A 9,461-nucleotide genomic window follows, 5' to 3' on the forward strand; every position below is an offset into this window, starting at 1 on the left:
TTGATACCATAGATTTAATAGAGACTCAGTCAGACCAATAGTATGAAAAATCAGGAACAGAGTTTATTTACAATGATGCGCATCAAGGGAGAGACAGTATGACTTCACTTAAAGATCCATCAGCTGCTCTAACTAGACAAGGAAATAGTTAGGGTTTAAGTATCCTTCCAGGCTGACAGGAGATGGCTTTGGTCATCCCATCTCACGTGGACTACACTGAATTAGACTCTGATTAGTGGCAACCTGGCAATCCGGAGCAGCTACTGACGCAGCCATGCAGAACAGTGAAACACTGCAAAGTCATAATATTCCCGCTTATCTCTAAATACAGTCACACACAGATATACACAGGGGGGACAGTACAGATATCATACAGTCATTACATAGAATCATACTTTTAGTATCAAAGTGACCCACTAATGAGAAATGCAGAACATTAAACCACATATTGGAATATTGGACATAATGTAGAACATTAAACCATATATTGGAATATTGGACATAATGTTCTATTCCACTTTCTTTCACGATTCAAAACGAGTCAGAAAAGTCGAGACAGAACCAATCATCAAAATTTCGGTGTCCACCACTCTAGTTCATCCAAAACAAACCAGAAAAGGGCCTTAAAGTGCTAAAAACCAGAATTTTCCATTAAATGAAATAAAGCATTCCTTTGATTCGATTTTTTCTTTTTTTTGCAATTATGGGAGCTACTTGCACTGTATAAACGTACTTATAAAGTATAAATTATAAAAGAAAGTAAAGCAAAATGTAAACACCAGCATCTTCCTTCTTTTTGTACAATTAACATAAAATTAATGTCTGTAATTTCTATTTTAGAAGTACTGTAAGATGCATGCATCTATACATCACAACAGGTGCCGGATACTGACCGATGCAAAGGAAAAAGAAAAAAATATATATCTGCCCACTGTCTTTTATGCTTCTAAGGTGATTTAATAGGTACAACGTTTCGACCATTTAGGTCTTCGTCAGGTAAGATACATATAGGTACAGGTAACATCAGAGTCTTTATGGCGCAGAGGCATAGGCCCGGTCCTTGGTCCAGTTGAGCACCGAGACCATTGCAGATCCTGCCAGATTGAGACAGCAGAAGTGGAGCAACCTAGTGCTGGTTGGGGAGGAAGGACCTGTTGGCACCTTAAGGCACAGATAAGCCAAGCAATTTTAGGGTGTACTCACACTGGGCACGGGTCACTTGTACCATGTCGGAGTACGGTTCTTTCCCATTCTTGGTCCGCACTCACACTGCATATTATCAAACTGTACCCAGGCACGGTTGAGCTGCTGTGCTCTAGAATCTTTGCATAGGCGCGATTATGAGCCCAACCGTACCGTGCCCGAGTCCACCTCCTTAAGAAGACCCGGGCACAGATAAGCATACCGTGCCTGGGTACGGTACAGAGCAATCACACTAGTCAAACAAACCGGACTTTGGGGTTCAAATGTACTCGGGTACGGTATGGATGGCATAGTGTGAGTACGCCCTTAAAGACCAATGTAGGCCAGCAAATTTGTAATGTTAATGTAGTGTCTGAACTTCATTATTAATATGTGCATTTTCCACTGTACATGTGATGTGAAGCTTTTTTATTCACCATATATACTGGTTTACTCTGCCTCAAAGTATTGGTGAAACCCTAAGGCGTGTTGCAATCACTGTGTGATTTTTTGTTTTTTAGGTGTGCTTGTATGCTGGGCATACTGTATACAACTTTCTTACTCTCTATTTAAATACTATTGGGCTGTATTAGACAGGAGTAATCAGGGTCAGAGTGGGAATAAAATTGCACCCAGTCAGTTTTTGTATGGACCAGCCCTATTTCCCCCAATGCTGATACAGGGCAATATCAGGCTATTCATATGGCTAAGCTAAGCAATATTATGCTGGCAGCACAGTTTAGTTACTTGCAGTATATGTAGAATCCACTATACACATCATTTTACTATCACAAGTTCAGTTGAAAAGTCACCCACCCTATATGTCACAATTCCTAACTCCCTCAGTCACAGAAACTGCCATTAAACCATGCTACAGCAGGCCAGCCTAAATTATTGGTGGGTCATTCCACGTCAATTCAACCAGGGCCCACGCACTTAGGGACCGTTCGTTATTTATAAACGGGGTCACCGGAGGGATTTTGAATTTATAACAAAAGTTGCATGACCCTCCCGTGCCTGCAAGAAAATTTTCAACGACCCTCCATCAGTCTTTTCAAAAAAGACATGACCCTCCCCGGCTAATTGTCGATATCTTCCACCCGCTATAAAGCGCAATGAATACACATCGACGCAAGCTATAGTTCAAAATTCACCCTCTGCTTTCTGATCTTACACATCACACTTAACCAACATGGTGGCCATTTCAGTAGATTTACTCACTAACATTGTTGTGGAAACACAATAAGCATGGAAACTAAATGCACACTTCCTGCAACTGCATTAGCCTACTTGAAATAAGTTACTCCTCTAGTAAGTATTCACATGAATTAAAACAATAAAACATTGAGACCATTCAACAAAGCACACTGGGTAATAACAAATTCAACACATTAACTTGTTGCTATGGACTCGTCTCTAGGCTTCCTCAGTCATTGTAAAGCTGCCGAAGCTGAACATTATCCAAAACTCAATTTCTCAGACGAGCGTCAATTTGGGAGCTTGCTACTCCTTCCTTCTCAAATCACTTGAAAAGGCCGTTTGCACAATTTCACAAATAATCACAGGGACCGAAAAATACCTAACATGCCAACTTTTTCCGGGTTTAGGCCTATCATTTTAACTTTTCCCCACTCTTGCCGTTTTAATATTTTCCCGTAGAATACTCTCATAACATTAGTCCTGCATTCTGGCCTGTCTCTGTGTTGTCCTGTTGTTACCCTTTGCCCTTCCAGTGAAACAGATGTATTCAAATCATCGTTTTGCTTGCTTGAATGCGAACTCAGAGTGATGTTAACCTAGGCCTATAAGTTAACGACGTGTTGTGAGAGCACGATTCGTTGGCGCTTGCAGTGTTCGGCCGTATAGGCTATGTCTACGTGCGCACCTGCCAGGCTAAGAGCCAAAGAAATAACCCTGTATATTCACTCCAAGTTGACCTACCATAGCTTACCAACTCTACATTGTAGGCCATAAACTGGCTAATTATATGACCAATGTATTTGTTCAACTTTATGAAGCAGAATTACGCACTGCTACTTGGAACGTAACACATTTTTGTTGGCAGGAGAGAGAATGACAGCGATTAACAAATTGCACTTGTTGCTGGTTACCAATAAATAGGGCCTACTATATATTTTTTTGCAAACAACAAAAACAGAAAGGATGGAGACAGCAAAGCTAGAGATGGGCAGGAACAAGGTCAATTGGTAGAAATGCTTGTCAAAACGTTAGGAGCTGGATGTGTGGATGAATGAAGCACAAGTATGCTTTATAAGCATGCACACTGTTTAAAGTGAGGCTACATGGTAAACTACAAGTAAACCAAAGTTAAATTTAGCTTTTTTAGGGCTGGATAAAGTTGACCAAATGGATATAGGCTGTTAGGCGTGAATAAAGTAGGCTACTTTGTTGCTCCAACCCTTCCAACGTTAATGGGGACGGATGTTGACATTTTCCGTACTTTGCGTGAGAAACCCGGGAAATCTCCCTTATTTTCATTGTTCAATGTTGACAGAGCTATGGAACGAAAGAGAACGTTATATGGCGACAGAAATCAACAATCAAACAAGCCACTTTGATTTTTTGCTGTTTTCATTAATAAAAGATGGGTGACCCCCCCCTCCTAGACAAAAAAAAGTTAGGTGACCCTCCCCTCAACAAAGAATAAAAAGACATGACCCTCCCCTATTTTCCTCCGGTGACCCCGTTTATAAATAACGAACGGTCCCCTAGGTCTCAAAAAAATTCTGAAAAAAAATACCAGGTGTACCTATGTTACCCAGGAGACACACTGTAAAATTACTCTTATGTAAGATCAATACTTTCCAAGATACAGCCAGTTTCACAGGAGGAGGGGGGTGTCGATTTTGTTCGGCCTCTTTTTTTTGTCAAAGTTCACAAGCCCACAGCGCAAGAACTAAACCATGTAGAAGGCTCAAATTTGCATGCTGGTACATAAATAGGAATAGTATGTAGCAAAATCGTCACATTTTGGCTGGGCTCTGTTTAAGCCTTCAGAAGACATATTTGTACTCAACATAGGCTGTTGGTTTATTTTCCTTACTGAGATAAGTAGAAACACTCACAAAAAACAATGAACAGAAAATAAATTCCTTCAGGGTCTGAACAGCAGACCTTACAAGTTTAAAAATTCATTTTGGTTCTCATTTTCAGAGCACCCAAACACCTTGTGGGAATATACAAAGATTTTTTTCTTTATTCTCCATGATCTTTTCTTTTTAAAAACACCAATTTGACTTGTCTTATGTAAATCTTTCTTTTTCACTTTCCACCCTGAACATGGGCAAAATGCACCATTGACATCAATAAAAACATCAATAAAATTTGTATCAACTTTGAGGGACAGCTATGACCATGCAGGATTATCCAGACCAAACGTGATGATTTTGCTACATACTATTCCTATTTATGTACCAGCATTTGAGCCTCCTACATGGTTTAGTTCTTGCGCTGTGGGCTTGTGAACTTTGACAAAAAAAAGAGGCCGAACAAAATCGACACCCCCCTCCCCCTGTAAAACTGGCTGTATTTTGGAAAGTATTGATCTTACATAAGAGTAATTTTACAGTGTGTCTCCTGGGTAACATAGGTACACCTGGTAATTTTTTCACAATTTTTTGAGACCTAAGTGCGTGGGCCCTGGTTGAACTGACGTGGAATGACCCTGGTTATATACAAATCGCCTACGTTTGGAGTGAAGATAATCCAACATGTTATACTCTAAATGTTAGTTCTTTCTCTTTGGTCCTTCAGATATGTTTCTCTTCTTTTTCAAAAGGGGCATTGATAGCATATTGTACAGATAATTGTCAAGGAGCTACACACAACTCAAATTAAGGCTCATGCAGTAGAGCCTATGAATTAGCAGGGATGTATCATTCAAATGTAATTTTCATTAGTGTGTAGGCCTAATCATTTTCACATTTGCAAACCTATTACAGTAGGTGCTTCTTTCTGTTTCTACAGTACATCTGACCTAAAGGCTTTCGTAGGGCCCAACTGCTGTCTGTGGTAGCCAGTTTGTACTGTGTATTTCACTTTCATTACTGTTGCAAGGTAAGGCCAAGGGTCTGCAATCACCTGACTGTTCTTGTTTAACTGGTGATTTTTTGTTATGTGAATACCTAAAATCTATTGGTCCAGACCACAGCGATGAGCCCAGCGGACCTTCATAGGACTACATATAAAACCCGACAAGCTGTCCCCTCAAAAGAAGAACACCCAACAGTCATGATTCATGAGGGAAACTGAAGACTTCTACCATGTAAAGTACTGAATAACTCATTCTCACCCAGACTTTGTTATGATGATGAACTATGGATAGATATCTTTTGGATACCTTTGAATGATGTTTACAGTATATGTCAAACATGGGTACCACAAATGATTCAATAGTCAGAGTCTCTGAATTGACCATCACAGGCTTCGACCATCTACCACATCAGAAACTTCTTGGCTCCATCATCATGATTACTTATGTTTTAATATTAATCTTTTGTACCACCAATATAAGCTTTATCATTTCAGACAGGCGGCTGCACTCTCCCATGTACATCTTCATCTGCAACTTGGCATTTGTTGATATAATGTTTACTACTGCTGCGAGTATAACAATGATATCTGTGCTTCTTCTTGAAATGAAAACAATGTCCTACTACTCGTGCGCCTCCACTATGTACATCTATCATCTCGGGGACATCACAGGATGCCTTGCAATAATCTTGATGGCCGTGGATCGAATGCTCGCAATTAAGTGGCCACTCAGATACCACAACATCCTCACAAACAGGCGCAGTATCATACTTATAGTAGTAACTTGGCTAATAGCTATTGCAGCAATGGGTGCTGTGACTGGAGTGGCCGATGGGCTTCCATACTGTCAGCCCATAGTTAGATATGTGTTCTGTGACTATCCTGCAATGGTAAGAGCGTCTTGTGTGGAGCCAGAACCCTATTTTATTGTTGCTGTGATCCTAGGGTCGTGGCTGCTGGGTGGCCATTTTACCCTGATCTTTCTAACATATGTTGTTATTGTTGTCACTGTATTAAGGTTATCAGACAAGGGAAGTCGAAAGAAAATGTCCAGTACTTGTATTTCACATGTCATTGTGTGCACCAGTTACTATGCTCCAAAGCTCGTCATTGTACTGTTGACTAGAATAGGGGTTCATCTGAACCAGAGAGGAATGCTGTAGTGATTATTGCTTCAATGCTGCCACCTCTCATCAACCCAGTAACTTACTGCGTAACGACAAAAGAACTAAGAACACGTCTGATTAAATTGTTGACTCAAAACCGCATAGCAGTTAAATGACTTACAACAATTGAATGAGAGCTAATTATATTCTACATTACTACAGATCCTCTGTACAATGTAACAAAAAATGTACCGCTACAATTGATTAAATATTAGTGTCAATCTGATAAAAACACTGGATTAAGTTGAATTCAAATAAATGACAAATTCAGTATATGTGACACAGGCCCGGATCTAGACTGCTCATATTGGGGGGGGGGGGGGGGGCAATGAATGGACCATTTTCCTAGTAAACATCACGTAGGCTTTGATTTGATTCCCCTAGACATTTTTCCAGAAGCAGGGCTTTAGTTATAACTAGAATTGCGGTTCCGAGGAACTGCAAGAGTGGGTTTGATCAGTGGCACGGAACTCGGCCTCATCCAAGGATTCCAACGGTACCTCATTTATGAAAATCGGGCACACGGATCAAAAGTTGTCTGCATTAACGCAACATCCAATAAGCTAAAACGCATAAATAACATGGTTGCTATGCTGGTTGCTATGGTGGTCGCTAGGTTGACATTACAGGGGTGGTTTCTAGGTTGTTGCTAGGGTAATTAGTTAGTTGCTAGTAAGCCATCTTAAGCTGACTGCATAAAGTGATTATTTTAAGAGATACATTTTCAAACCAGAACTGTGTATAGGTCATGGTTAAAAACGTATCAGAATCTCAGAAATAATCACGTAATGCAGCCAGTTTAAGATTTTTTAAGAAGTCAGATTTTTTAAAGGCAATCAAATTTCTGCTGACTCTCTTCTGGCTGCGGTTAAAGGCCAGCGCCTCCTGAGAGGCCTGAAGGGTCAGTTCTGAGGTTGTTGGCTGCTGGAACCGAAAAAAGGACTGCATTTTCTTAAAAGACAATGTGACTGAAGTGCGGGCAAAGTTTGCACAGAAATGTACGATTTTTCCCACCCTCATCGACCTCGTCATAAAACTTGTTTAAATGATCACACGACGCCTCCTTGCTGCTTTGTTGTCTACATCAGCATTTCTCAAACTTCTTTGACCTGAGGCCCAGTCAAGGCATACTTTGGGGTCATAGGGCCCACCTACATGAACCCACCCCCTCCTCCCAACCCCTATCAAATTGTAATGATATCACAATTATTATTTTTATACTATATTGCCTACATGCACTTCAAAACAGTCAATGTTTAAAGTGCTAAGATTGTTTACAAAAGTTTGTGAAAGCATGCACATCAGAGTACTGCTTTACTAATGTAAAATATAATTAGGCCTACACTAGTTTCATTGTTTTTGCATTGTTGCATGATTGATATGCTATTTAATTACATTTCATTTGAATGCCTGAATGTAAGAATTCAGGAAACACAATACCAGCTTTTAACATTTCTGTTGTTAGTTTATGTAAATCACATAACACATGAACTGTTTACATACTACTGATAGCCCATTACTGTACACAATAATACTGTGCCCATTCATTAACATATATTAAACATCAGGCGTCTTGTTTACACATTTAAACCATATTTGCACTTCGAATTTCGCTTCCAAACTGTAATAACTACATCTACAAAGTCTAAAGAAGATAACCATGTAGTCTGTTCATAGATAAGATCAATTTTGACAGAACTACAGACTTCGTGAAAGTAGCCTAGTAGTCCTACATAAAAGGCTCCATATTCACTTCATTGCAAAATCGCGGTTGGTCTGTTTACACACTAAAACCATATTTACACTTTGAAATTCGCTTCCAAATTGTAGTAACTACATCTACGAAGTCTAAGGAAGATAATCATGTAGTATGTTCACAGATAAGATACATTTTGACAGAACTACAGACTTCGTGAAAGTAGCCTGGAAGCCCTACATAAAAGGCTCCATTAACTTCATTGCAAAATCGCGGTTGGTCTGTTTACACACTAAAACCATATTTACACTTCGAAATTCGCTTCCAAATTGTAGTAACTACATCTACGAAGTCTAAGGAAGATAATAATGTAGTATGTTCACAGATAAGATACATTTTGACAGAACTACAGACTTCGTGAAAGTAGCCTAGAAGCCCTACATAAAAGGCTCCATTAACATCATTGCAAAATCGCGGTTGGTCTGTTTACACACTAAAACCATATTTACACTTCGAAATTCGCTTCCAAATTGTAGTAACTACATCTACGAAGTCTAAGGAAGATAACCTTGTAGTCTGTTCAACGATAAGATACATTTTGACAGAACTACAGACCTCGTAAAAGTAGTACCTAAAATTAGTGTGATAAATGGCCATCACGTAGCCTAAAGCATATAGCACTAGCATATGACAACAGCAAATAGCTAACGTTTACGTTAGCCTAACTTACTTATCGTTGACGTTGACCCGACACGTTTATAAGTTAGACCATAGACTGATAAGGACGTCCATCAAAATTCCGTGTGTATCCTATGTATCTTTCGTGCTGCTATCCTGTTGCCTTTTCCCTGTTGTTCCGGCAACAAGGTTTTTACGCGATATTTGCCACATCCCAGAGAGTTGTTGTTTGGTGGGTCAGGTGACGAGCCGTCGAATCACAGCACAGCACCCAGAATGCATTGCAACACACCGTCTAGAAGGGACTCAGCGTTAGGTCGGCTTTAAATAGCATACAGAACCTATAGTAATATAATGTTGTCTGTAAGCTCCACAGATCGTGGCAAGTCAATTGAATTGATTGTGGACTTCTTGCTGGGCAACGATGAGTAACTTGATTAGTAATGCTGCGTGGATATGCATGATATCTGTATGAAAGTGTGTTTCTCAATGTAACAATCTATACAACTGTACACATGACTAAGTTCAAATGGAGCTAGCTGGGTATAGGACTGGGCTGAATGGATTGGTGAAATACTTTATTTATTTATTTTTTTAATGACCTATATGAACATGGTTTGGCTTTAAAAAAAAGCGCTTTGCGCTGTCTCCTCTTTTTTTACATGACCTTTACACTTAGTGCTGGC

At 39.8% G+C, this 9,461-nt stretch overlaps 1 pseudogene; it reads left to right on the top strand.

Annotated features, from left to right (window-relative positions):
* The first annotated feature begins 5,573 nt into the window (after positions 1 to 5,573).
* On the top strand, positions 5,574 to 6,517 carry LOC143112600 (olfactory receptor 10G4-like; annotated as a pseudogene).
* The last annotated feature ends 2,944 nt before the right edge of the window (positions 6,518 to 9,461 follow it).

The sequence above is a fragment of the Alosa pseudoharengus genome, unplaced genomic scaffold (assembly GCF_046254945.1).
Source record: "Alosa pseudoharengus isolate Yale_2024_CS ecotype anadromous, Long Island Sound unplaced genomic scaffold, YU_APseudo_1.1 YU_APseudo_1.1_scf_8, whole genome shotgun sequence".
Taxonomy (NCBI): Eukaryota; Metazoa; Chordata; class Actinopteri; order Clupeiformes; family Clupeidae; genus Alosa; species Alosa pseudoharengus.